The sequence below is a fragment of the Hyaena hyaena genome, unplaced genomic scaffold (genome assembly GCF_003009895.1).
Source record: "Hyaena hyaena isolate Hyena2069 unplaced genomic scaffold, ASM300989v1 scaffold_335, whole genome shotgun sequence".
Classification (NCBI taxonomy): domain Eukaryota; kingdom Metazoa; phylum Chordata; class Mammalia; order Carnivora; family Hyaenidae; genus Hyaena; species Hyaena hyaena.
The window spans coordinates 1,806,946-1,833,467 of record NW_024080968.1 but is presented as its reverse complement, the minus strand read 5'-3'; the positions used below and the strand labels follow the sequence as shown (position 1 = coordinate 1,833,467).

Genomic DNA, 26,522 nt, shown 5'->3' with positions numbered 1-26,522 from the left:
AATGGGGGATCGTGGTGCTGTTTTTCATTATCACAGTATCTCAAGAAATATAAACAGTTTTTCCCTAATGCAACTGTGTTTCTACCAACAAGACAGCTTGGGTCTAAGTGAAAACTCAGCAGAATTAACCACAAATGGACGATGCTGTGGATGGTGCCGGGATTTGTGTTTTAAAACCCGTGCAAACCTGTCCCGGCTCAAGAGCTGAGAAGTTGGATCCCCAGCCCCTGGGGGTGACTGTGCAGCTTTTTGTGCCGCACTCGTGCGGGTTATTAAAGCCACCTGTGCCCCAGTTCGGTGGCCCGCTGGTGTCCCAGACCCTCCCGTCTGCAGCCGTGTTTCTACTTTTACCGCTTTTCCTTCACATGTCAGTTTGTTTGAGACATGTTAAAAGCTTGACTTTTACAACCTCATAAAATCGCATCTACTCCAATCCAAACGCAGCCAGAAGTGCTGGGACAATCAGATTGAGTTTCAGCCTCTCGACTGTGAAAACACACAGCAGGAGGGAGTCCTTTTTTTTTTTAATTGTCGTGTGGGAGTTCCAGCACTAGCAGCGCTCTGCCTCGGCCAGGTGGGTAGAACCAGCCGGGCTTTGGCGCCGAGGGCCGCCAGGGAGCTCACGGGAGGATGAAGCGAGGCGTGTGGGTGTCAACAGAAAGGTCCCCTCGAGGTTAAGCCAGCAAGGGGGTGGGGGGTCAGGCCAGTCCTGAGGGGCCTGCGAAGCCGGTTATCCAGCCAGGCCGTCAGGGTGACCAGGGACCCGAGGAGAGAGGCTGTCCCAGGCGGTGTGGCTGGAGACGGGTGGGGGCCGGGCTGGCGGGAGGCCAGAGGGTCCCGAGAAGCGCACTGAGGCCCCACCCAGGCTCCGGCTCAGTGGCTGAGCCACTTTCCCGGCGTGGGGGGTGGGGGGACATCGGGGCGCCTGAGGCCCCTCAAATCTCCCAGGCAGACACTGAGCTCCCAGATGTGGCCGAAGGGTCCCCTCCTGCCTGGAAGGAGGCTGGAAAACTCAGGCCGAGGCCTCGGACCCGGAGGACCACGGAGTTTGCTGTGAATCGTGGGGATGAGACGTGGCCGGAGGGCGCTTTGCAGACCCTTTGACCCTGTGAGCCTCTGAGTTGGGGAGTGAAGGCCTCACCTGACACGCGGTCCATGGCACCTGCTTACACACACGCCTTGCACACGCACACGTGCACACGCACACACAGACATGCACAAAGATAGACACACACAAAGAGGCACTGACACATGAGCTCCGTCTCCTTCCTAACGAAAAATAAGGGGGGAAACTGACGTCACCATGTTCAGCCTATGAACAGCAACAACCGAAAGAATAAATATCCAAAAATGATAACCAAATGACGTCAGCTCAGCCCTGCCTACAGCCCCATGTAGGGGAGTATGAGCTGCCCCTCCACTCGTGGGGTTCCCTGATGAGGAGAAAATTGTGGGCAGGACCCCTTAGGGAAAGGAGAGCTGTGTTCGTGAACGTGAGGCCTATAGGAAGGCAGTGTACCTGTGGTAGAAATCGCCCCTCCTCTGAAATATTCTCCAGCATAAAAAGTAGGCAGAAGGCATATCTCATCCCCCTTCCCACCCCCAGCCCCTGAGGCACCCCATGGGGCTCTGAAGACGCAGGTAGAAAATTACTGTCTCAGGAGATACGTGTCCCAAAGTCAGGCACAGCCTCAAATGGGTTAAAATCCCATTGTGCCAACTTGTGACCTTGGTCACCACCCTTGACCTTTGTAAGCATCAGTTTTCTTGAAAAATTGGTACAAGGATTACAGAAAATAACCCTGTGAAAACATTCAGCAGCGGACCACAGAACCTACTAGAACTATACTCCCTGTGGGAGTCCCAGCCCCGTGTGGCCAGTCCAAATTGTGAGATGGTGGAAGTGTAAGATACACAGCAGATTCCAAAGACTTGGCACGAAAAAAGAATGTAAAATATCTCATTAATAATTTTATATTGATTATATGTTGAAGGGCTATTTTGGGTAGACAAGGTTCAATATATTATTAAAATTAACTTCACCTGTTTTGTGACACCTTTGAATGCAGCTACTAGCAAATTTTTTTTTTTTAATGTTTTATTTATTTCTAGGAGAGAGAGACAGAGACAGCATGAGCAGGGGGGGGCCAGAGAGAGAGGGAGTCACAGACTGAAACAGGCTCCAGGCTCTGAGCTGGCAGTCAGCACAGAGCCCTACGCGGGGCTCGAACCCACGAACCGCGAGATCATGACCTAAGCGAAAGTCGGACGCTTAACCGACTAAGCCACCCAGGCGCCCCTTTAAATTTTTTTTTTTTTTTTTTTTAATGAGCTACTAGCAAATTTTTAACTAAACCATGGCCTGCTTTAAATTTCTACCAGACCGCACTGTACTAGAAGCTCTGCAGGAAATGTGTCTGGCCTTCCTTCCGCAGAGATGAAGCAGAAGGGAAGAGGGTCCCCATTATTTTTTGGTCCCTGATGGTGAAGAAGCGCGCCTGACATTCTGAGGAAGGATAGGGGGTCAGCGACCTCAATGATGCCAAAAGTGAGGCTGGAATCTGAGTTAGAAAAAAGAAGTTCCAGGTGTTCCTGATTTAATTAAATCGCTTTCTAAATATTTATTTATTTTGAGAGAGGGTGAGCAACTGTGAGCAGGGCAGGGCCAGACAGAGAGGGAGGGAGAGAGAGAATGCCAAGCAGGCTCCGCGCTCAGTACAGATCCCCACATGGGGCTTGCTCTCTCCACCATGAGCAGAGCTGAAATCAGGACTCCGCAGGTCAGGCCACTGAGCCATCCAGGTGCCCTTGATTCATTTTAGATTATAGATTCTTCTGGGGGTGATTAAGGGACAATAGGGTGGGGGACTCTAATGCCTCCAACCAGGTTAGGACACCCAATTTGCATTTCAAATAAACAAAGACTACTTTAGCACAACTTGTGGACCTCCGGTAGTTTTACTTACTAAATTCGACAACCGTAACTCGCACGAAGGAAAACTAAGTCAGAGAAAGGTGGCGATGGACTGGAAAGTGGCTTGGCACTTAGCACAACTCTGACGCCAAGCTTCTGGGGCCACCCCTCAACTAGTGTCTCACCTTGGGCCAGTTACTTGACCTCCCTGTGACTTGGTCTCCACATCTGCAGTATGGGCTGAACACCTCCCTTGTAAGATTATTAGGTTTAAACCAGTCACTGTGGCCAGCTAGCGCACTTGTCTACAGCAAGGTCTGTCTCCCCTGAGCAACTAGGCCGTGTTTCTGCAGCTACTGGTTGGTTCTCTGCCGGCTCTTTGCCCAACCGGGTTACCGGGTCCCCCCAGGCCTCTGCTGTGGCACTGGGGACAGTGGAAACCGCGGTGGACAGCACCACCTTGAGTCTAATTTCCTCCCCTTTCGGAGGAGAAAGCCGGTTTCTCCTTTCTTTCCCATTCCCGGACCATTTCTGGGCAACGGCAGATATTTTCACTTGAGTTCAAGTTAGTGTCTCGGGAAGGCTCCCGGGTGCGTGGGCGGTCACCCCGCGCTCGAGCCGGGGGCCCGGGCTCCAGCCGGCACCTCCAAAGGCACAGGCTGTGCCGAGAGGCGAGCGCCGCGCTTTTAGCAAAGGCGGTCGGGTGTTTGCAGACCGGGGCGAGCCCCTGTGAAAGCAGATAAAAGAAAACATTTATTAACGTGTCATTACGAGGGGAGCGCCCGGCCGGGGCTGTCGCCCGCCGCGCGGAACAGGGGCTCCTTCCAGCTCCGAGCGAGGAGGAGAAGCGGAAAGGAAGCAAGGATACTCTTTCGTTTCCAGCCAAGGGGACCTGATCAATGGCCCTCCTCACTTTATTGCAGTATTTGATTTATTAGCGATGCCCCCCCGGTTGTGTGTTTTACACACACACACACACACGCACGCACGCACGGCTCTGGCTCGCGTCCCGCCCTCATCTCCAGCTCCTGGGCGAATCCCACAGCTGTTTCAACTCTCCGCCGAGGGCGAGCGGGAGCGAGTGTGTGTCGGGTGAGTGTGCGCCTGTGTCCCGGCGAGGGTGCGCGCTCGGCGCCGGGAGCGCGGCCGGCCGGGTCCCGAGGCGTCGGGAAGCCGAGAGCCGCGCGGATCCCCGCTCTCCGCCGCTGCCCCGTGCGGGGCCGGACTTCGGGGCCAGGGCCGCGCGCGCCGGGGGAACAAGGACCCGGACGGCCCGGCCGCGCGTCCATCGAGCCGGAGGTAACGCTCTGGGGCGCGGGGGGAGGGGAGGGGGCGCGGGGAGGGCGCCGCGGCGGGTCCCCCGCACACACCCCTGCCCCCGCCCCCGGGCCCGCGCCGCCCGCGGCTCTCCCGGGTCTGGCGCCCCCGCCCCGGCGCGCGCTCGCCTTCCCCGCTCGGAGGCCGGCGGGCGGGGAGCCGGGCCGCGCCGTGCCAAGGGGCTGGGGCGAGGCGAGAGCGGCCCGGGCGGGGCGCGCAGCCGGACTTTGGCGAGGGCGGTGCGCCGGGGCGGGGGCCGGGGGGCGGCGGCGGAGCCGGGGGAGGGGGGAGGAGGGAGGAGGCGGAGGGCGGGGAGGAGGAGCGGCGGCAGCAGCACTCGCCCGGGGATGCAGCGGCGGCGGCGGCGGCACCAGCAGCGGCGCGGAGTCCCCTGCGCCCCGCGGCCCGGCCGGGCTGCGGCAGAGGCGGCGGCGCCCTGCGCGGGGTGAGGCCGCCAGGGCCGTGCGCGCCGGTGAGTGGGGCGCGCGGGGCCCGGGTGGGCGCGGCGGGGGGTCCCCGGCCGCCGCAGCGCCGCCCAGGTGAGCCGGGGCGGGGGGTGGGGGGGGGCAGTCCCGACCGCTGGGCCCCGGCGCGGCGCGCGGAGGTGGGACCCTGCGGGCCGGGGTGGGGGGGCGCCGGCGCCGGCGGGCCGCGGGGGGATGACCCGTTTGACCCCGCCGGCGGGCCGGGCGAGCGGGTGAGGACTTCCCACCGCGCCCCTGACCCGCGGGAGCCACGCGGAGCCCGGGAGGACTCCGGGGAAGCGCGCCCGGGCCCGCCGGCCGCGGGGGGATGGCCTCTTTGACCCCTTGGAGTTAGAAGCCAGGCCACGTGGGGCTTGTCCAGGCAGGACACGGGCAAGCGGTGGACCGGATCTTCAGGGCGACTGGGAACTCGCGGCTACCGAAAGGGCAAACGGGATTGAGAGGACAAACTTCCTCCCAGGCCAGGTCAGAACCGGCTCTCGTCGCCTTGCTGAGAGGTGGCCCGGTGCTGGGCTGCCCAGGGCTGCGGAAGCTGGCGGCGGGGCGATTCCTAGCAGCGCGCTTCTCTTTCTTCCTAGTTCTTTCTTTCCTTTCCTTTTTTAAAAATTCTTTATAGTAGTTCATTCATTCGTTCTACAGGCATCTCCGCGAGCCTTGGTTCCGGTTCCGCATTAGTTGCAAGAAAAGGCGACTGATCAGTACAGTTCCCGAGCCAGAAGCTCATTCTGTTCCCTGTAAAGTCGGCCTAGGAAAGAGAGGTGGTCTCGGGGTGGAAACTGTAAAGAGACAGCAGCAAATCTAGTTTTGCCTGGTGATCTCTGGCGCAGCTCCTACCTGCCCCAAGACTGAAGACCGTGCCCCCTGCACACAGCAAGCCCCCCACCTCCCTTCCTGAAAGTTCTGATCCCTGCCCTGCCCCCTCTACTCTCTTCCCAGCAGCTTGTTTTAATCACTTTTTGAGTTAAAAGTCAATATTTAATTAACCAAGTAATTACATTCAGCTTACGTTTGAATCTGGGTGTTTGCACATCTGTGCATGGGGGACGCCCTCCCCCCGGCCCCCCACCATCCACCCCTGCCTCTGTCTCACAGTGCAGCCCCCTTCTTTCGGGCAGAGCCGGGGAGCCTGCCCTCCAGCCGGTCTCTGGGGACAGAGAAGCAGGTAGGGGGGGCTTTCCCTAGAGGACACCCCGTCTCTCCCCAGAGGCAAGAGTTACTCTCACCTCCCGGTTAATAGTGAAGGGGATGCCTTCCCGCAGCTCCCTGCCCATCCAGAACCCGCTGAAGGGTTTTAATTCAATGAAAGCCGTTCACACGCGCACAAAGGGGGTGGGGAGGACAGACCACTCACCTCGTAGGAGAGCGTCTTCCAGCTCTGCTTGTCCTGCGTCCTGGAGGACAGGACGCCCATCAAAACAGCCCGTCCGGGGGTGCAACTTAGTGTTCCAATAGCGGCTCGAGGGGCAGCGGTGGCACGCTGGGCCGATAGGAGGCTCGCCGGACGTTTGCACAGGGCCTTCCTCCAGCCACATTTATGTACATAAATGCCTGAGAGTCCTTGTGGGTTTGGTGTTTGGGCTTTGCGTACAGTCTTGGGGTTTTCTTATTTGAATTTATGGCTTTTTTAAAAACCCTAATAACATATTAGGTTTTCAAACTTAAGGGTTGAGTGATGAGTTAATCGTGAAAAGCCTGGGCTCGGAGGAGGACAGTGTGGCTGTGTGTGTGTGTGTACACACGCGTGCAGCAGTGTGTCCCCTGCCCAGTAGCTCTGTTTAGCTGCCCTCCTGAGGACCTAGTGAAAAGTGGCTGCACTCCCTGGCACGCGAAGTCCGCCTTCGGGTTTGGGGACGGCGGCTCCCTCCTTTCCCTAGATGTGGTTAATTCATCTGTCTGGACATGCCTCCAGGGGCAGCTTCTGGGCTCCCAAGTCAGCCAGACTGGGAACATCACCCAACTCTGCAAAGTCTGTTCTTCGACCCTGTCCCCCTAGAAAAGACAAAGCCTTGTCCTCTAGAAGAAGAAGATCAGAATTCCTGACCCACTTGGAGTCCAAAGAAAGAGCTTCATCTAGACCTAGGGTGATAACAGTTATGCAGTGTTTTATGAGCCATACACTGTCCTGGCCCCTTGTACGTAATAACTCATTTAATCCACACAAAAGCCCTGAGAGGTGGGTCTTGTGGTTTTCATCCCTTTAAAGAGGAGGGCGTGGGGAGGATTGTGACTTCCTGGGACAGTTGGTCAGTGGTGTGGCCAGGATATGAGGCCTTGCAGCTCCAGGGTCCATTCTGACCCACTGCTCTCTCCTCCCTCCGTGACCGTGGTGTGTCTTCCAAACGTGGAGGAAATATATGCTCAGTGGAAGGAAACACATCCAGACAAAAGTCGGAAAGGCAGAAGCCCATCAGTATTTCCACTTCTCTCCAAAAATCTCCACTATGTGGCAGAATCTGGGACTTGCATTTGGTTTGTTGGGGGCTTTCGGCCTGAGAAAATTACAGGATGGCCGGGCCACATTTCCTGCCCCGTGTAAATACACACTCCCTCCCCTAGTCAGAATGCAAAGGGACGTGTCAAATGTGGCTGGGACGAAAAGGCGCAGCAACCAAGGTGAAGGTTTATGCCCGCGGAAAGCACAGGGGTGGAAATAGTTAACATTCTCCTCGAGGTGAGGCCCTCTTGTGGTTGGTGATGGAGTCACACTGGCCTGTCCTGAGAGAGGTGGCCCTGAGGTTCCCAGCTTTCCATCAGGCCTGGGCCCTGTGTGGCCGGTGGACACGGAAGGTGGGGCTTCTCCGTGCTGACCGCCAGGTGCAAGGGGCCTCACCTGAACTGGTGACGAGCGCCCCCCCCCCCCCCGGGAGGCTGCAGTGCCCCGATCGGATTCAAGGCGCTCCCTAATTGGAAGATCATTAAGATCATTATAATTAATTGGCATCCTGATAAATGGCGTGATTGCCTAATTGGGATGGTTGCTAGGGAACTGGGCCTCACTTGGAGCCGACAGGGGAAGTGGCGTTGGTCTGGCCGCAGTTGGGTGTTCTGGCTACACACCCAGCAGTTAATGGGGGGTGGGGAGGTGGAGGACCCCTTCGCAGGCACCTGCTGGTGTTTACTGAGCAACTGCTGTGTGCATGTCACCGCAAAGGGATCATCAAAAAGTCTCAAACTAGCATAAGGAGAAAAGAAGGGAAGTGCCAGCTTTTATAGCCAAAAACCGCTCAGGTAACCCTGGCTTCCGTCACAGCTGGCATCAGGGCTCAGACGCTGTCATGAGTATCCGTTCCCCTGTCCTCTCTGCTCTTCCTTCCACGGGGCTGGTTGCCCTCAGGCTCCAAGGGGTGGGCAGGCTCAGGCCCCCTGCCATGCTGTGTGGTCCGGGGAGCATTAGTTAACCTCTCTGTGCCCTGGTTGTTGTCGTCCAGCAAATAATGATGATCACAGTAGCACTTACCTCCTGGTTTGTGGTAAAGGATGAAATGAGATCATCAATGTCAAGAGCTTCACGTGGCATCTGACCTCAGCAGGCCCTCAGTAAATGCTGGCTGTTACTATAATTGAGGTGTCTGAGTTGGAGGCTGAAGACTGGTCCTCTCTGGGCTAAGCCCAACAGGAAAGAACAAGCCCCTTTTCTGGAAATTCCCACCTTCACCCCAGGCGTCTCTCTGATGGAACGGGTTTATGTTATGCGCTCAGTCCAAACCCACACTGGTCGAGGAAACGCGTGCCGACAAGGGGCTTGGGCCGGGTTCCCAGGCCCCACCCTGGAGCTGGGGACAGAGCAGCCGAGCCCCCAAAGCCCTGGAGAACACAAGTTGGGGGGCTCCCAGGAGCCTCACTGCTACAGCCTGCTAAACATCCCGCGGTGTATACAAGGGCCTCACAACAAATACCCATTGTGCCAGGAACCAGGTGACCACGCAGCCTGACGTGGGGGGTGAGGGTGGGTTCCTGAATAAGACTAAGAGGTTGAGGGGGCAGGGAGATGATCCAGAATTCAGTCGTGGACACGCCGGGTTTGAGATGACCAGGGGATCTGAGCTCTTGGCGGCTGGTGCTGGTTGGGCAGCCTGAATTTGGGAGGCATTGGAGGACGGATCACGTTATTTTAAGCCCTGAGACTGCACACGACCATCTAGGGAAAGGAAAAGATATTCTCTTCTCTGGGGTGGTCTCCTCCCCTCCGCCTGCCTGCCCTGCATCTATTTGATGACTATCCTTAGCACACCTCATATGCTCGCCTCTTGATGATGCCCCTGAGAAAGTCCCAAAGTCCCAGGCTGAGCCCCACCCCTTGCCCATCTTGTCACTGCTCAGTGATTGGCAGGTAGAACTAAATCGTCATCACTCGACAACAGATGCCCTTGGGAAGTTGAGGTGGAGGGTGGTGGGGGGAGGCGGTTCTTGGGCCTCACAGGCAACATGGTGCCTCCTTGGTAGAATACCTGTTGGCATGGTCTTCGGAACTTTACGTCCAGCCCCGCCCCAGCCCCGCCCCAGCCCCAGCCCCCATGGAATTCTCTCTAACCAGAGACCACTGCCATTTTGAATTCTACACAGTCTCTTAATGAGATTCCAAAACATACGTTGTCCAGCGGCCCTGGCCTCTGACATATAGATTCATCTTATAAAAGCCTGGCCCACGGCTTTGCGCACTTGGGCCCTGCTTGAAACATCAGGTAAATTCTACCCCAAACCCAGAGTTGTTATGAGTAGGTCCTCTAAGCCGAGTTGGTAAACAGGGCCATCCCCGGGGACCAGGAGCAGTCCCCAAGATGTGTTTGGCGAGGTGGGAGCCAGATGAAGAATGTTGCCAATAGCCTTTGTTATTGGCTCCCAGTCAGGGCTCTGGTGGGTGACTTGACCCTCCTCAGCAGCCAGAAGAGAGGAGCGTTTTGAAAAGAGAATGGGAAATGATGAGTTCCCAAGAGCTCAGGGGATGTTTGTGCTCTGGTGGAAGTCAGTGTCTCTAGAGACAGACCCTTGTGACAGGTCTAGAGACAGTCCACAACCTTGTGAACACAGGCCTCTTTTCTGGATATTTCAGCGACCAAGAAATCCTGCCACAGTTCTTCGAGGCTTTGAGTCCTAATTGAATGTGAATCAAGCTATTTTCACTGCAAGTGATAGAATTCCTGGCCGAGAGCGGCTTTCACAGTAGAAACATTAGTTCTCACTTAGCAACAATCCAAGGCAGGGGAGCCCTGGAGCTGGCTTGTCTGTACAACGTCCTCAGAGACCTAAGATCTCCCAGTCCTCTGTCCCTCAGTCCTCCTCATGTCTTTAGCCTCGTTGCCTCATGGTCTCAAGATGGCTGCTGCAGCTCCAGATATTACATCCCCGTACAAAGTGGAAGTAAAGAGTGGGACTCCATGCTGTCTGCCTTTTAATCAGAGAGCAAAATCCTTCCAAGAACACCCTCACCCGAGCAGACTTTGCTCTCTGCCTCATTGGTCCAGGGTTGGGTTTTGTATGCACACCTAAACCAAACACCGGCAAAGGGAAACAGGCTTTTCATGTTCGACGTCGCTCAGTGGTTCCCAAGATCAGACACCCTCTTCTTGTAGCAAATGTTTTTGTCCATTTCACCTGAAATGAATTCATAGGTAACATAACCTGTCTGCACGTTTTTGGACTGATAGAGTATCCTGAGTGTAATTTAAAGGAAAACTAGAGGAAAAGTGAGTTATAAGCAAACACACGTATGGCAAGCTATAAATCTTAGGCACAAATGACCTTGGAAGACATAATGAAGCAGTCAGATGCCCACACTAGTGTGGAATCACGTAAATCTAACAGCTACAAACGCAGTGGGGTACGAATGTGTGGTTTTGGCAGATCAAATACCACAAGTGCCGTAGCCATCAACAACGTGATTTTCCCGAATGGCGAACAATTGACCAAAATCTCCGGATGAAACAAACGACTCTTCCCTTGGTGTACTTCGTGGCTGCAGTCCCAGAAAAGTTAGCGTAGAGTAGAACCAGGCAAATCATCTTTTGTGTTTATATGTGAAGTGGAGTTCATTTCTGAGGCCAGGTAACTGGAAAAGCTCTTTCACCTACATGAGTGTCTTTTGGGACGTCAGAAAGTCCTTGGAAATGGGGGCCTTTCTGGGGGTGCCTGGCCCGCTCTGTTGGAAGGGTGTGGGACTCTTGATCTTGGGATCATGTGTTCAAGCCCCACACTGAGCGTAAAGATGACTTAATAATAATAAATAGAATGTACTCAGTTGGAAATGGGGCAGTTCTTCACTGTGTGGAGTGCGGCACATTATCCAACATCCCAGTCCCTCTCCCAGATGCCGGAAACATCCCCCAGTCACTGCGACAACCAGCAATCCTCACAAATTCCTGCCAACACCCCTTTGGGTTGATTTCACTCTTCTGAGAGCCACGGATTTACATTCATGCTGGTTTATCACCAAGATAGGGGTCCACCTCCTTAACAAAGTTGGGGTCCCATAAACTGAGGAATGACCTTGTGAGGGCCACCCACAGCTTCTGCCTCAGCTGTCCTTGGGGACAACTCATTGCCCTCCTTGTTGATATGTTCCTACAATGCCCTGGTCCCCCGGGTGAAATGACCCCATGTTGTTAGCACAAACCAGCTCTCCGGTGAACAGGCTCCTGAGTTCTTGGGTGCACCCAGGTATCAGTGGCTTCCACCTGGGCAGGAGATGAAGAAGGTGTAGAAGATTGGACGTAAGAAACCTCTCTGAGAATCATGTCCCAGTGGTTAAGAGGCGGCCCTCTAGCACCAGACATCCTGATTCACCTACCAGCCCCTCTGTAGCTGGGCGGCGATGGTCAAGTCAGTTCACCTCTCTGAGCCTCATATCCCTCTTCCGTAAAATGGGGATAATCATGGCACCTTCCTGGTAGAGTCACGGTGAAACACTAGCACCCTGAGTTAGGCACATGGAAGTGTCTTCCAAAAGTCAGGTGCCCTTATTATTGCTTGTACTTGTAGATCCTTGGTAGCTTTTGTTTTTTAACTGAGATGTAATAGACCTATAACAATGTTATTTTTGGTGCACAATGTAATGATTTGACATACGTACATATTGCAGAATTATGACCACAGTAAGTTTAGTTAATACGCATTGTCGCACAGTTAAATGTTTTTTTCTTGTGATGAGAATTTTTAAGATTTACTCTCTTCTCAACTTTCAGATACACAACACGGCCTCATTTAACTGTGGTCCCCAGGCAGTGCTTTACCCCTGTTGTAACTGGGAGTTTTTACCTTTTGATCACCTTTACCCATTTTCCCCTCCTCTCACTCCCCAGTCTCTGCTCCGTCTGAGTTCAGCGTTTTGGGTTTTTCATCATTGTTCTCGTTGTTTTTAAGATTCCACGTATAAGCGAGCTCATGCAGTGTTCGTCTTTCTCTCGGTGGCCCGCCTCACAAGTGGTAGGCTCTCCTCCTTTCTCCTGGCTCAGTGATATCCCATCATATGCTTATATATGCCGCCTCTCCTCTCTCCACCCATCCCTCGGCAGCCACGGAGGTCGCTTCCTTGGCTTGGCTGCTGTGGACAGGCACACCCAGGTGTCTTTTTAAGACAGTGATTTCATTTCCTTTGTAGAGAGATTCCAGAAGTGAAATTGCTAGATCATATGGTCCATTTTTAATTTGGAGAGGGGGTGGGGAGGAGTGGCCACACTGCTTTCTTCCTAGCTTCTGGAAATGCTCCTGTACCTACCCCCTTTGGTCCATGAGGAAGGCTGCAGCCCGCCCCCCCCCAACCCCTGCAGAGGACGAAGTCCAGCCCAGAGGGCAGCAAAGCAGGGGCACTAAGTGGGCGCAGAGCTCCATCCTGAGGCCTCCTGAGCTGACCAGCTCCTCCGTGTCCCACTCCCCACCCCCCCGCCACCCCTCTTTTAGGCCTTAGGCCAGCTCAGGAAGGGAGCAAACCTTGGAGACCAACCAAACTCCGAGCCCGGCCTGGGAGCCCAAGGTGGGCTTGTCACCATGTACCCAGGAGATGCAGGGGTTCTGAACAATCTCTAGGGCAGCTCTTAAAACTCCCAGCGCCCAGGCCACGCCCAGACCATTTAAGTCAGCGCCCTGGGCATCAGGGTCTGTTGGAGCTCCCACGTGATTCCGGTGTATAGCTGACGTTTCAGATTGGATGGGGTGCCTTCTGCTAGGCGTTTCTGCAAATAGGCAAATAGGCAGTGGCGGCTACTCTAATAAGTCCCTCCTTCCGGTGACCTGTTGCACCTGTAGTAGAATCTAGACTCCTTGCCACTGCTACTCTGTCCTGTACGGCCTGGCCTACACTCTCATCTCACCCCCTCCACCTCCAGGCTTATTTGCACTATCACACTGGCCTCTTCTCTGTGGCCATATCAAAGCTTGCTGTAACCTCAGGGCCTTTGCACTTGCTGTCCCCTCTGCCTGGACATCACAAGTCTGGCTCCTTCTGATCCATCAGGTCTCCTCTCAAATGCCACATCCTTAAATGCCTGGAATGACACCTGTTTTGTGTTTATCACACCTGTCACTCTCCAGGATTATCTCAATTTACTTATTTGTCCTTTGTCCCCTCTCCTCTCTCTAAAAAGTAAGCCTCATGGCTGCAAGAACCAGGTCTGTCTCGTTCACCACCAAATCCCCAGCACCCAGAACAAGGCCCGGCCCTCTGAGTGCTCAGAAAATATTTTTTGGATGAAGGAACCTGGGAAGGACACTTGGAGATGAGCTGCTGGGTCTGGATCTAGTGTTGAGGATCCTTGCTCCAGGGGAATGAGCTAGAACCAGTGTGTCATTTGCAGGAAGCAAAGGTGGGGGGTGGGGAGGATTGCTTTTGTCGGACCCTTCCGGCACCCAATCCAGCACCAGAGCCGGGATTTGCGCTGACATTACTCACAGCGGTGGCCATCGGCCTCAGGCCACAGCGGGGACATCAGGCCCCGTAGAAGGGCTGGCGGAATCCGCCGCTTCTGACCAGTCTCCGGCCACTCGGAACATGAAAGTTAATCTGTGAGATCAGTGGTGTGACATTTCCCAGGTGCCCTGGGAAAGACAGCTCTTTCTCCCTACCCCCATTGTCTCCTCCTGAAAGGAGCTGTCACAGCCCAGGAGACCTGCCTCTCACCTCCCGTCCCAAACTCCCGCTCTTGAAAGCTCACATTTCTGGGCGCCGGGCAGCATTCTAAGCGGCCGCGCAGGTGAACTTGACACAGGCTGTCTTAGCCTGTTCGCGCCACTGGAACAGAGTCTGGGGATGAGGAGGCTTAGAAGCAACAGGAATTTATTTCTCACAGTTCTGGGGGGGTGGGTAGGGGCGCTGAGAAGTCCAAGGTCACGGTGCCAGCAGATTCAGGGTCTGGGAAAAACCTGCTTCCTCATTCACAGATGACGCCTTCTCGCGTCCTCACATGGCAAGGGGGCCAGGGATCTCTCTAGGGTCTGTTTTATGAGGACACGAATCCCATTCACGAGGGCACCACCCTCATGGCCCGATCACCTGCGAAGCCACCTCCTGATACTATTTTATTGGGGACAAGGTTTCAATGTATGAATTTTGGGGAGATGCAAACATTCGTCTGTAGCACAGGGACTTTCTAATCCCCATTTTATAGACAAGGAAAGTGAGGCACAGCGAAGTCTCTCCTTGTTCTGTCCTCTCAGAAATAGATGTCACAGGCTGGCTAAGCAGGGTCTGTATTTAGCTCACAGAGATGTTTAACCTACACACTGTTTTGAATATTTTTTTAAGTTTATTTATTTTGAGAGAGAGAGAGAGAGAATGTGTGTGTGTGTGTGTGTGTGTGTGTGTGTGTGTGTGTGTGTGAAGCACTAGAGGGGAGGGGCAGAGAGAACGGGAGAGAGAGAATCCCAAGGAGGCTCTGGGCCATCAGCTCACGGAACCAGATACAGGGCTCAGTCCCACAAACTGTTGAGATCATGACCTGAGCCAAAATCAAGAGTCAGTGCTTCACTGACTGGCTACCCAGGTGCCCCTGTTTTGAGCTTTTTTTAAAAGTTAGTTGTCAGATCTTTAATAATTCTGAGAATTGTTAGGGGTACCTGGGGTGCTCAGTTGGTTGAGTGTCCCAACTCTTGATTTCAGCTCACGTCATGATCTCACCGTTCATGAGTTCAAGCCCTGTGTTGGGCTGTGCTGACAGTGTGGAACCTGCTTGGGGTTCTCTCTCTCCCTCTCTCTCTGCCCCTCCCCGGCTCTCTCTCTCTCTCAAAAGCTAAATAAACTAAAAAAATTTTCTTTTTTTTTAATTGTGAGATTTGACAGTTAAAATTTTGTATGTGTGTGGGTTTTTTTTCTTTTTTTTTGAGAGAGAGACAGAGTGTGATCATGTGAGGGGCAGAGAGAGAGGGAGACACAGAATCTGAAGCAGGCTGCAGGCTCTGAGCTGTCGGCACAGAGCCCAACATGGGGCTCGAACTCATGGACCGTGAGATCATGACCTGAGCTGAAGTTGGACACTTAACTGACTGAGCCACCCTGGTGCCCCGAGATTTTACGGTTTAAAAATTAGAGTTTCCAGCTTGTGAAAAACAGAGAGACGTGGGCCCTATCTGGCCACATGGAGTTCCTGTCTGCACAGATCGTGCGTGCGGTCTCTACTTTGCCACAGTCCCTCCTATTCCCTATTGTCTGAGTCTGCAGTCAAGTTCATTGGCCTTTTGTCATTGCACTTGCCCTGCTGTTCTTCTCCTTGTGGGGCGGTGTTTCTCTGTCATAGGCTCTATCAGAAGTGCAGAATGAGAGCTGCCAGGGGAAAAGAGCATTTATTCAGATGGAATGGCCCCATTTCTAGAGATAATGCATTGCAACATTGTTTATAATAATAAGTCCCGTGTCTCTCCGGTATGTGTTGCGGAGCATTTAGTCATCACAAAAAGCCTTTTGATCAAGGCCTATTATTATCTCCATTTTGTAACTGAGGGAACTGAGGCACGATGGTTGCTTCCCCCCACCCCACCCCGGGACTGGGAGCCCCTTAAGCTTCGTCATCCTGGTTCTATCGGTGCTGAGCTTACTGGCTGCTTGAAAGGGAATAAAAGGAGGAAAGAATGATGTTCTTCTCTAAGTGTTCGTCTGCTCAAAGCCATTGGCCACTGGAGACCGAAAATCTTGACTGCTTGTAGGTCATTGTGACGCTCAAGTTTGGAGGAATGGGCTCTAGTCCCTCAAGGCTCTCTGGCTGTGCTTCTGCTTCAGGAGAGATCCTACCGGCTCAGTAGCGTAAAGCAACAATGTAATCATTTGTAACAGTTCTGTGGGTTGTCAGGGGGTTCTCCTGTGCCCTGGGGTAGCAGCTTAAAGGTCCAATATGGGTCCACTCGGACGGCCAGCAGCGAGCGCTGGTCACCAGGGGGGACTTAGCTGGGGCCATCAGCTGAAGCCACGTGCTCCCTCACGGTCTGGTGGTCGGTCTCAAGGTCTTCAGACTCCTAGGAACCAGCAACGAAAGCTACCAGGCTTTCTAAGGCTTTAGCTTAGGAAGCTCTAGGGACCTCCAAGGAGGAGTTGCAGGAAGAGGGGTTCCCAGGGGACAAATGCACCCCTGCTTTTTCCTTTTCCCCTTGACACTCCATTTGAGAGTCAAAAGCCCGAAGAGAGAGTCTGATTGACCACCTTTGGTCACACGATCCCCACTCGGTCACATGGCGAGAGAGGGTGACACAGCTTAGCAGGGGAGAGAAATTCATCAAAAGGAAACTGGGTTTCTAGTATCAAAGGTAGTGGACCAGAGGCAGGACAAAGACAGAAGCCGCTGCTCCGCCTGAATAACTGACTCCCCCAGGACGAGCAGTTAACATTTCTGAATGAATGAATAGAAGATGGATGGATAGATGGGTGCATGAATGAATGAATGCGTTTTTTTAAAAATCTGCTAGAAGTAGACGCCCAAATCTGTGTGGCATCTCTTCCAGGTCAGGGGCCCCCTAACTCGGGCACTGCTGGGGGTCTGAGAGCCCTCTTTATGGGGCAAAACTGGCTCCCGGAATTCTCTCCAGGCCTCAGCAAAGATGGGGCTAATTCAAGCTGGCTCCTGGAAGGGAGGGCGTGTGCGGTCACGTCGAAAGGCCAGCACAGTGAGTGCGCTCCTGCCTCCCCAGACCCCTCCCCACGTGGACACTGGCAGCCAGCCCCCACGCCCTCTCTTCCGGCCACTGTGCACCGCTGCAGAGAGTACACTTTGTGACACGCAGCGAGTCCCCAGCGCAGTGACACCGCACCAATGGGAGGAACTGATCCGAGTGCAAGGAGCACCTCTAACCTACTGCTCTCTCCTCTAACCTGCTTCCCGCCCCTTGGCAGTCTATTTCCAGCTGCCGATTCGATTGCGTAGCAGGCCGGGTTGGAAATGGGCCTGTCGTGCAAAATTCTCTCAACTCCCGTCTCTAAATTTAGTGAGTTATTTGGTAAAAGTTGCTTCAGACTCCTCCCCCTGCCTAGGAGTGCAGGCTTCTCAAATAATTGTAAGCGCCGGGCCGTTTCCAAGGTGAGCTAATGAGAAGCTCATCTGCTAATAGCAGGGGCATGATGGATGAGGATGGTGGATTGGGTGGAAAGGGAGGAAATAATTAGATTATGAATGCCAGGCCACCAAAATAGACTTTTATCCCTTTACGTTCTGCTCAACGGGAACTACATACAATCTCTGGAACCATAAATAAGGGTCCTGTGAGGGTAAACAGTGCTGGGAAAGAGTGGGGTTAAAAAAACAAAAACAAAAACGGGGGGGATTGGAATCCCCAGTGCTGGCCCAGGCAGGCTACACTGAGAACCAGTCCACAATTAGGCATGAATAATGACTCTGTTCAGGTCCGACTTTATTGCTTTTGGCCAAAGGCCTTTTGCAGAAATAACTTTGTAACTTGCTGCCAGGAAAGCGCTTGTCCGCAGCTGAGACAAAAGAACAAAGGACAGAGGCGGTATTTCTGTGTCCGATTCCCATTCCCCCTGAACACCTAGCAGGAATGACAGGCGTGGCCTGGGAGGGTGACATCCAGTCTCCTTATGCTGCTGCTGCCATGCTGCTCTTTATTTATTCTTCACACCAGCTAAACTCATTCCTACCACTGGGCCTTTGCACCTGCTTTTTCCTTTGGTTATAACGCATTTTGCCTGTACTAGCTTCTTATCACCTTCTGGTCTCAGCTCAAACATCACCCCTTCCTAGAGGCTTCCCTGATTTACTGTGTCTCCAGTCTCCCTGAAAGTTTTCTTCAAGTTCGTAAGACGACCTAAAATTCATCTTTACATATTATCTGTCTCCCCCACCAGGATGTCAGCTCCTTGAGGGCAGAGGCCTGGCCTGCTCCATGTTTATGGCTGTATCCCAGCATCCCATATAGCACCAGGCACATAGTGGGTGCTCAGAAAAGATCACATAACTCTGAAGGGTTGCAAAGAGGCCTTCAGCCATCCTCTAATAGAACTTCGTCGGGTCTGCTCAGTGTTCAACATGTATCGAATGCTTTCAGTTTGGAAACAAAGTCTCCAGTGTGGTCCAGTCTCTACCCTCTGCTCCTTTTCCCCAAAGTCCAGACCACGTCACTCATTTCTCCTGCCTGGCCCCTGCAGGCATTTGAGTTTGAGGCCCTGCTGTAGACAAAGGCCACTGCAGACAGGTGTCCCTCTCCTAAAGTAACCAAACCACATCCAGGCTTCTCCTGAGCCGAGGCCACGGGCCAGCCCGCCGGGCTCTGGCCAGCCCAGTCCCATCGACTGGATGAAGGCGGGGTTTCCAGTGGACAGATCCCAGTGGCCCTCATTTTAGGGCCATGTTTTAGGGGTCATTCCACAAATGACATCACATTCCCCTGTGTTCCCTTCTGGGGCCTTCAAGGACGCCTGCTCCCCTCGTAAGAAAAAGTCCGTGCCCGTACCCTCGGCAAGCAAGAGTCCAAGTGCAATGTCACTGCATTTGTTTCTTGATGTTGCTGTCCGCTTAAGGCAGGAGCTCTCCCCTGGGAGCAGTTTTGCCCTCAGGGGACATGTGACAACGTCTGGAGACATTTTTGATGTCCACAGCGGGCGTGGGCGCTACTCCCGTCTCACAGGTAAAGGCCGGGGATGCTGCACAGCACCCCCTTCCGCCCCCAGCAGAGAATGGCCCAGCCCCAAACATCAGAAGTGCCCGTAGAAGGACAGACCTCCTTTGTAGATAAATTTGCTGACATGGCAAAGGGAGCAACGTGAAGAAGAATCTGGCAGAAACAAGGGCACAGGCGATTGGCTGACCCCTGAGACCTGGCCGCCTAAGAGCAGGTACGCCGGGTAGAGATGGGTCCTGTCGCCCCTTTCAGAGCAGACGGACCGGGTGCTTCACACCAGGGCCCCTGCCTGGAGGCGGCCGTCCCTCCAGAACCTTCCTGGCAGCTGTCGACTCTGGGTCGGGTGCCCGCAGGCTGGCGGCCCGTCTGCGGCCGTCTCCCCCGGCCCCGCGCCGTGAGCCTCCCCCACAAACCTGGCCCCCAGCCGTCTCCCAGTTGAAGTCCCGTCTCCCACCGCCGGACAAGCCAGCCAGCTGCCTGATGAGACAGTGGCCTCCCCTTCTGGACGCTTCTGTGTGCACGGTGGCCCTGGGCCGAGGGGCCGAGCCGAGGGGCTGTCGTTTCCCACCCCAGCGGGAGGGAAGTGGGGGAAGTGGGGGGAATCAGGCCAGTTCCCTGAAACCAGGTCCCACACGTCACTCGGGGTTTCTGGGCGTGGTGGTGGCTTCCTTTCTACTTAGTAACGAGGAGGGGGAACGGTTTTTTTTTTTTTTTTTTAAGTGGGAATAAATGTTTTCTGCCCCAAGATGACAGAGGACAGTCCATGCTCTGAAGTGCGGGAGAGGCGACCTGGCCTTCCACGCCCGGTGCACGCTTTTCCCTCTGCCTGGTGTCCCTTCAGAGCCGCCTGCTCCTGGCACTGCTGACTTAACCCCTTCGGGTCGTACAGACAGGGGGGCGGGGGCAGGGGAGCCTTCGGGCCCCCCGGTGCTTCCCGAGGCTCAGGGACCTCTGGCGCGGGCGTGGGCACAAACCCCAGCGCACGCCAGACGCAGGCACGGAGTCAGAGTCTGTTCAGTTTCCCCTCCTGGAAGGGGTGACGTGTGGCGGGCAGAGGCCCAGGTGGCCGCCCCCGCTGTGTTCCCACGACAGCCTCAGTCTGTCCACGTGCTTGTCCACGGTGACCTTGACACTGCTCCCTGGAAAGGGGGTCCCCGTCCCCTCCTCTGGAATCCAGCCAGACTTGTGACTCGCCCATAACCAATGACACTGGGGACAGCAGGAAAGACCGGGTTGGGGTGGAGAAACTGAGGCAGCGCTGCCCCTTGCTGAGACACCGCCTTCCGAGCCGGAAGCTGCCCCTTAAGAAACCAGACGGCACCCTGAGGCCGCCACGCTGGGAGGGAGCCCAGGCCACGAGAAGAGGCCTCCCCGAACCGAGGTCCCAGCCAACTGCCAGTGGCTCTCTCCTGTGACTTGAACCGCAGCCTCAGATATTAAAGCAGAGGCCAGCGTTCCGCGCTGTGTCCTGTTCAAGTTCCTGGGCGTGGAAAAAAAGACTTTATTCTCCTGCTGAGGTTGAAGGTAAATTGTTATAAAAAATAGTCATTGGAGCACTTGGCATGAGACAGTCTATCCTCTGTTGGTTCATTCATTTTCTCATTCATTCATTCATTCCCTCATTTGTTCATTCAGTCATTCACTCATTCATTCACTCATTCGTTTGTTCATTCAGTCATTTGTTCACTCATTCATTCACGTAATCACTCATTCATTCACTTGTTCATTCACTCATTCATTCACTCATTCATTCATTCATTCATTCACTCACCAGTGTCCAGAATCTCACGTCTAGCCCCCTCACTGCCCCTGTCCCAGTCCAAGCATGGTCCAGGGCCGCTGTCTCACTGGCCTTCCTGCCTCCACCCTCTTGCCCTACAATCTGTTCTATTAAAGTCTGCCCTGTCAAAACCGCATCCAATCCCAGTACCCCCAGGCTAGAAACTGCCAGGTCCTCCCTTCCAAATACGAGCCTTCCCCTCACTCAACTTCGCCCCAGCTATACTTGCCCATTTTATGCTTCTCAGTCTCCCAGGCACGAGCCTCCCCCAGGACATTTGCATTTGTTCTTCCCTGTGCCTGGAACACCGTCCCCCCAGATCCCTGCAAGGCACATTCCTTCACCTCCCTCAGGACTCTGCTTGGCTGACTCACCTATTTAAAGATACAGCCTTCCCCACCCCCACCAGCACTTCTGACCTCCCTCTTCTGAGGACTCATCCCCTCATGCCTCATGTGATCTCTCTTGGTGTCTAATTCATGCAAGATCATTGTTTCTGGATCCCCGGCACATAGAACAGGGCCTGTACATAGTAGGTGCTCAGTAAATACTTGACTAACTGGCGGAAGGGACACCGGGGTGAGCCAGGGGCAGGGCTGTGGATTAAGGAAAGAGAGTGGAGCTTCTAGTTGAAAAACAACCCCCACAAAGCCCGGAACAGAAGAGTGCATCAGGGATCACGCGTTGTGATGAGTGTTGGGGCCACAGGGAAGGCCTCTCTCCACCTGCCGGACTCCACCCATCCCAGACCTCAGGGCCGGGCCCAGGGAATGTCTGTTTTGCTTGGCTGATGAGGAAACTAAGACAGAATCTGGACCAGAATTCCTGACTCCCACGCCCACTTTCCTTCTGCTTTGCCTTGTTCTTATCAGTTGACAAAGATGGATGCAGGAGGTTTGCCTACAATAAGGCAGAGTTGGGCTGAGACCCAGGCCAAGGGCTAGCAAGCCATGTTGTCAGGTTTCTACACAGAGACAGAAGGCGGCCGGAAAGCCACTGGAGTCCATGCTCCACCTCCAGCTGGCTTCACCATTGGGGCTCATTCGGTTGCAAGTGACAGAGAAAGCAACTGGGAGTGACCTAAGAAACCGAGAGAATCTGATTCATGTCCCTAAGGACTCAACATGTAAGAAAGCTGACCTAAGAATAAAAAAAAAGAAAACAGCTCAAACCAGTCAAAGGAGAAAAAGGAATCTATTGGTGCCTGAAGCAAAGAACCCAGAGGTAAATCTTCCTCCTTCAGGCATAGCTGGATCCAGGTCTCAAATGTTGTCAAAACCCAACATTTCTCAGCCTTCCCCACCCATTCTCCTTTTGTGTGTTGGCTTCATTCTATCTCGATATGAAGCAAGATGGCATCTGTCTTCCCTTCCTCTTGTGGTGAGATGACACGGAGCCAGTTAGCCTATTGGAAGGGCTAGGCATCTCTTCCAAGTCAGTCAGGCCAGAGCGCCTGGATTACTCAATTGGCCAATCACTAAGGCAGAGGGACTGGAAGGCTCTGATTGGCTCAGGTCTAGACTCCATGGTCTAGCCTTGGAGCTCTGCAGCTGGGGCCTGATTTGAAACTTATTCAAGGACTAGGAATCCCCAAATGAAAACTGCTCCTGTTAGAGAAAATAAGTTGGCCCGGGGCACCTGGGTGGCTCTGTCGATCACATGTCCAACTCTTGATTTCAGCTCAGGTTGTGATCTCACGGTTCATGAGTTCGAGCCCTGAGATGGGCTCCGTGCTGACGGCTAAGAGCCTGATTGATATTCTCTTTCTCTCTCTCTCTGCCCCTCCTCTGCTTGTACATTCTCTGTCTCTCTCTCAAAACTAAATAAATCAACATAAAAAAAAAAAATGTTGGCCCAAACCCAACAAAAAACGCTAGCTAACATGCATACGGGTCTTACTGTGTGCAGCTCAGTTCTAAAGGCTGTGTAGGCATTAGGCCGTTTTGTCTTCACAACTCCGTAAGTGCTATGATTGACCCCACTTGACATTTGAAGACACTGAGGCCCCCAGAGACTAAGTCACTCGCCCAACTAGCCCACAGTGGAGCCAAGATTTGGGCCCCAGCAGTCTGGCCCCAGACCCTACCTACCCCCTTCTATAGCCTGTTTCCTGCTGCATTTTAGCACACATCTGTCTGCGGGGCTTTCTCCTTTCTCTCTCAGCTCTGTGAGAGCAGACAGGCGTGTCTGCCTCTTATCTCCGATCATGAAACAGGACTTGCACGTAGATGCTCAGCTATTTGGGCGTGTAAATTACATGGCCTCTCAGACACCCGCTCACTTTACATAAAACCTTGTGAGGTTTCAAACTTTCCAAGACCTTATATATATAGTGTCTAAACTTTCTTTAACTCTAACTATACTCCGCGGCCGTCCTAGAATTTCACCCAGGTTCGCCGTTACTGCTATAGCCCTGCTTTCTGACATTTCCCACTTGGGGATGCGTTGACTTCTTAGAATGTCAGCTCCTTGAGGACAGGGACTTTTTTTTTTTCCACTGCTTTATCCACAGTGCCATGAACAGTGCCTGGCACATAGGAGGCCTTTGAGGGTTTCTTGTTGAATGGATAGTTATGCGGGCGATGGAGTTTTAAGCCCTTTTCTTTATGCCCTACTTTCCTTTCCAGAACCTGAGCTCTTGAAACCTGACCTTTCCCTCCTCCCTCAGAAAGATCCTTCTCGTGTCTGGCGGCCTGTGCTGGAGGGCTGGCTTGCTCTGCCTCTAGCTGGGATTCCAGAACAGACACGGAGGGCCACCAGACGCCCTGGCCTGGGATAGGGAAGACACAGCCTGTTCCCATAGCTTATAGGAGTTGCTGTCCTTCCTTTGACAGCACAGGGAGAAGGCTGGCCCGGAAGAAAGGGAGACCTCAGGGCAGTGTAAGGTTTAACAGATGTGCTTGTGCCGTCCCCCCTCTAGAGAACTTCTGGGCTTGTGAGGTCCGGGACCACACATTTGCATTCCCTCCCACTCTGCGTGCCGTTTGCTCAGGCCTTTTCTGCTGCCCGAAACACCCTGTCCTCTGCCCACTTCTTCAGAAAAACCCTGGGGCTTCTTCAGAACTTTGTTCCTCATTAGGCTTCCTAAACTTTACTCCGTAAGACCTCCTCCAGGCAGCCCTCTCTGACTGCCCCTCCCCTTCCAGGCCAGCAGTTTTCCCCCTTCTTCCTGTTTGCGCAATACACTTAACCTCAGTTTCTTGCATCATTAATCAGTTTCCAAGAGAGCCTAGGAGGCCAGAGAGGGCTGTGGGGTCAGGACATCAGGACAGAACTCGGCCCTGAGGGCTGCTTGCATTATCTGTCCAGGGCCCTGCAGGAAACAGATGGTGCCTTCCAACAGAGGTGTGAGCAGAGTGTAAGACAATGAATAATACAGGCCCCTGGGGCTGGGGACAGTGGGGAGCATTTGCTGGAACCTGGAGAGGGTCACCACAACTGTAGCCCCCTGCGCAGCAACAGAGGGAGTGGTCAGTTCCCAGCAGCGGGCGGGGGACCCCTGGCAGTGACCCCCTTGCCCAAACCCCTCCAGGAGCCAGAGAGCCCGGAGCCCACTGATGCATGCGGTCCATCCATCGGAATGAACCTCTCAGGGCAGAGGGAAGTGCGGAGGTTGGGGTGTGGTGGGGTGGGGCGGGAGGGAGAGATTCTGCTGCTCCACCCACCAAATTGGATGACCTTAGGCAAGTCCTCAAACTTCTCTGGGCCTCAGCTTCCTCATCTGCAAATAGAACGTCTAAAATCCTTAAGGGTGTTTTGTAAGGGTGAAGTGAGTTAACAGGAAAAGCGCTGAGAATTGGGTGGGGCCGGCTGACAAGTACCCCGAAAGTTTCAGTTATTTTTCATCACTGTCCCCTAAGGGTCCTTACTGTTGCAAAGGACAGTCCGAACTCACATTAACAGAAGCAACAAGTGTTTGAGTTTGAGCCTGATGCTGGCTACAAGGTGCAACTTGGTTCAGCCCGGCGTCCCCTTGAGTCCCCACTTGCTGGTGGGGCCGGGTCACCATCAGCGCCCCGCCACCCACCCGCCCTCTCCCATTGGCCAGGCCTGGGTCACATGTCTGTCTGTCTCTGGGCCAGTCACTGGAGCCAGAGAGACGGAACGTGCTGATTGATTCCACTTGGGTCACATCTTCGGCTCTACGTTCAGATGGCACTTAGCTCAGTATGGGGATGTCCGTGACCCCCCCCCCAACCGCAGCTGGAGTACTGCCCGGGAGGGAGAAAATCCTTGGCTAAATCAGTAAATCGCTCGATTGTTGCTCTGTGTTAGGAGTTGGGGATACAGATGTGAATGAAGCTGACGAAAATCCATGCCCTCCGGGAGCTGCCAATCTAATTGGGTGGAAAGAGGGGGACCGTAAGGAAAGAAATGAGTAAAATACCAAGTTTGTCAGAGGTGGTAAGTGCTGGTAGAAGGGAGATTCCTGTTCTAACTTACAAAGACAAAAAGCAAGCAAAGTCCAGAAGGAGGTGAGGAAAGGCCTTGAAGATATCTGGATGATGTCTCCAAGCAGAGGAAACAGCAAGCGCAAAGGCCCTGGGGTGGGGACATGCCTGTCATGTGCAAGAAACAGTACAGAGACCGTGTGGCCGGAGCTGAGCGATCCGAGAGAAGACTGGAAGATGAGGGCAGAGAGGGGATGGGCAGACAGTGCAGGGTCTCCTTGGCCCTTTGGATAGCTTGGGGGTTTAGTCTGCATGAGATGGGAGCCTCTGAAGGCTTTTCAGTGGAGGAAAACAGCCTTTTTTTGTTTTAACCAGATCGGCCGGCTACTTGACAGAAGGAGGAGAGCATAGAAGCAGGGAAACCGTTTGGGAGGCTGTTATAATCCAGACACGATTACCGTACCACCTAACGCTGTGCCTCGCACATAGTCGGGCCCTAAATCCATACATGTAAGGTACATGAGGGAAGATGTGAGCGGGGTGGGGGAGGGAACTGCAGATTAACAGATAAATCTAGAAGCAGGAGTGATGTATCTGAACACTTAGGACATTAGGCGTTTCCAGAGCTGCCTCTCTGGGCTGGGAAGCCTTTGCCAAGGTCTGTGAGAAGACACAGGACAGAGAGAAGGAGCCAGATGGACTCTGAGGCGAGCTGGTGGGTGGGAGAGGAAGTATCGAGGGATAGACAGGACATCGGTCCGCTGCTGCTGTGCAGATTCCTGTTTGGCCCCTTTGAATCTTTTACCAAGAAGGGGAAAAAATGTAGGCAGGTTCCCTTGTGTCATTTTTAATTGATTTCTTCAGCATCCAGAGAGGCTGGCACCGGGCCAGGGGAAGCCAGAGCTGGGGGAATTCATCAAAAGTTGACGCACTGACGACTTGATCTGATGAAATAATTAGTTCCTGTTATTCTCTAGTCTCTGGGTGCAGAGTGTTGACTCCCATCCAGAGGGGGCATCCTGGCTGGCGAGTTGTAGTTGCCTGGGAACGGGGGTGAAGGGGACTGTGACTGGGGGGTGGGGGGGACGCGAGAAAACCAACCTGGGTGCCAGGACCAGAGTCCAGCCGACTGTGTCTCCTGGTTCCGCCCACCATCTGACCCAGGGCTCTCGATCCCCGCTGCAGCTCCCAGCTCTGTGCCTCCCCCCACATCACAGGCCTGGAGCCCAAAAGACCCTCGGCGGACCCCTGGCCACCTACTGCTCCGTTTTGCAAATGAGGAAACTGAGGCTGGGAAACTCCCTTACTTGCCCAGCAATCCACTTCCGGGACGTTCTGGTTGAGCAGTCTGGCCACGCCAGGCTGAGTGTGAACCCGTGTCTGCCGCTTCTTCAACCACGTGATTGTGGAAAAGTACTTTTAACTCCCTGTGCCTCACCTTCCTCGTCCATAAAACGGGTATAATATTGACGGGCAGAAACACGGATTAAACGTAGAATGCGTAGCAGGGGCTGCAGGAGCTCATTGAGAGCCCTCAACAAGCTGGTAGAAGAGACTTGCGGGGTGCCCCTTGGATATTCTCTCCACGT

General features: G+C 54.0%; 1 protein-coding gene across 2 annotated transcripts in view; it reads left to right on the top strand.

Annotated features, from left to right (window-relative positions):
* The first annotated feature begins 4,017 nt into the window (after positions 1-4,017).
* The window catches only part of SULF2 (sulfatase 2), a 117,982-nt gene continuing 95,477 nt past the window's right edge, over positions 4,018-26,522 (top strand). Inside the window, exon 1 of one of the 2 annotated variants that reach the window (XM_039249378.1) lies at positions 4,018-4,213. The gene's annotated coding sequence lies outside the window, so the exon portion shown is untranslated. Of the gene's footprint in view, positions 4,214-4,606; positions 4,704-26,522 lie in introns of those variants that run through there. The other variant, XM_039249376.1, reaches the window with a different exon arrangement.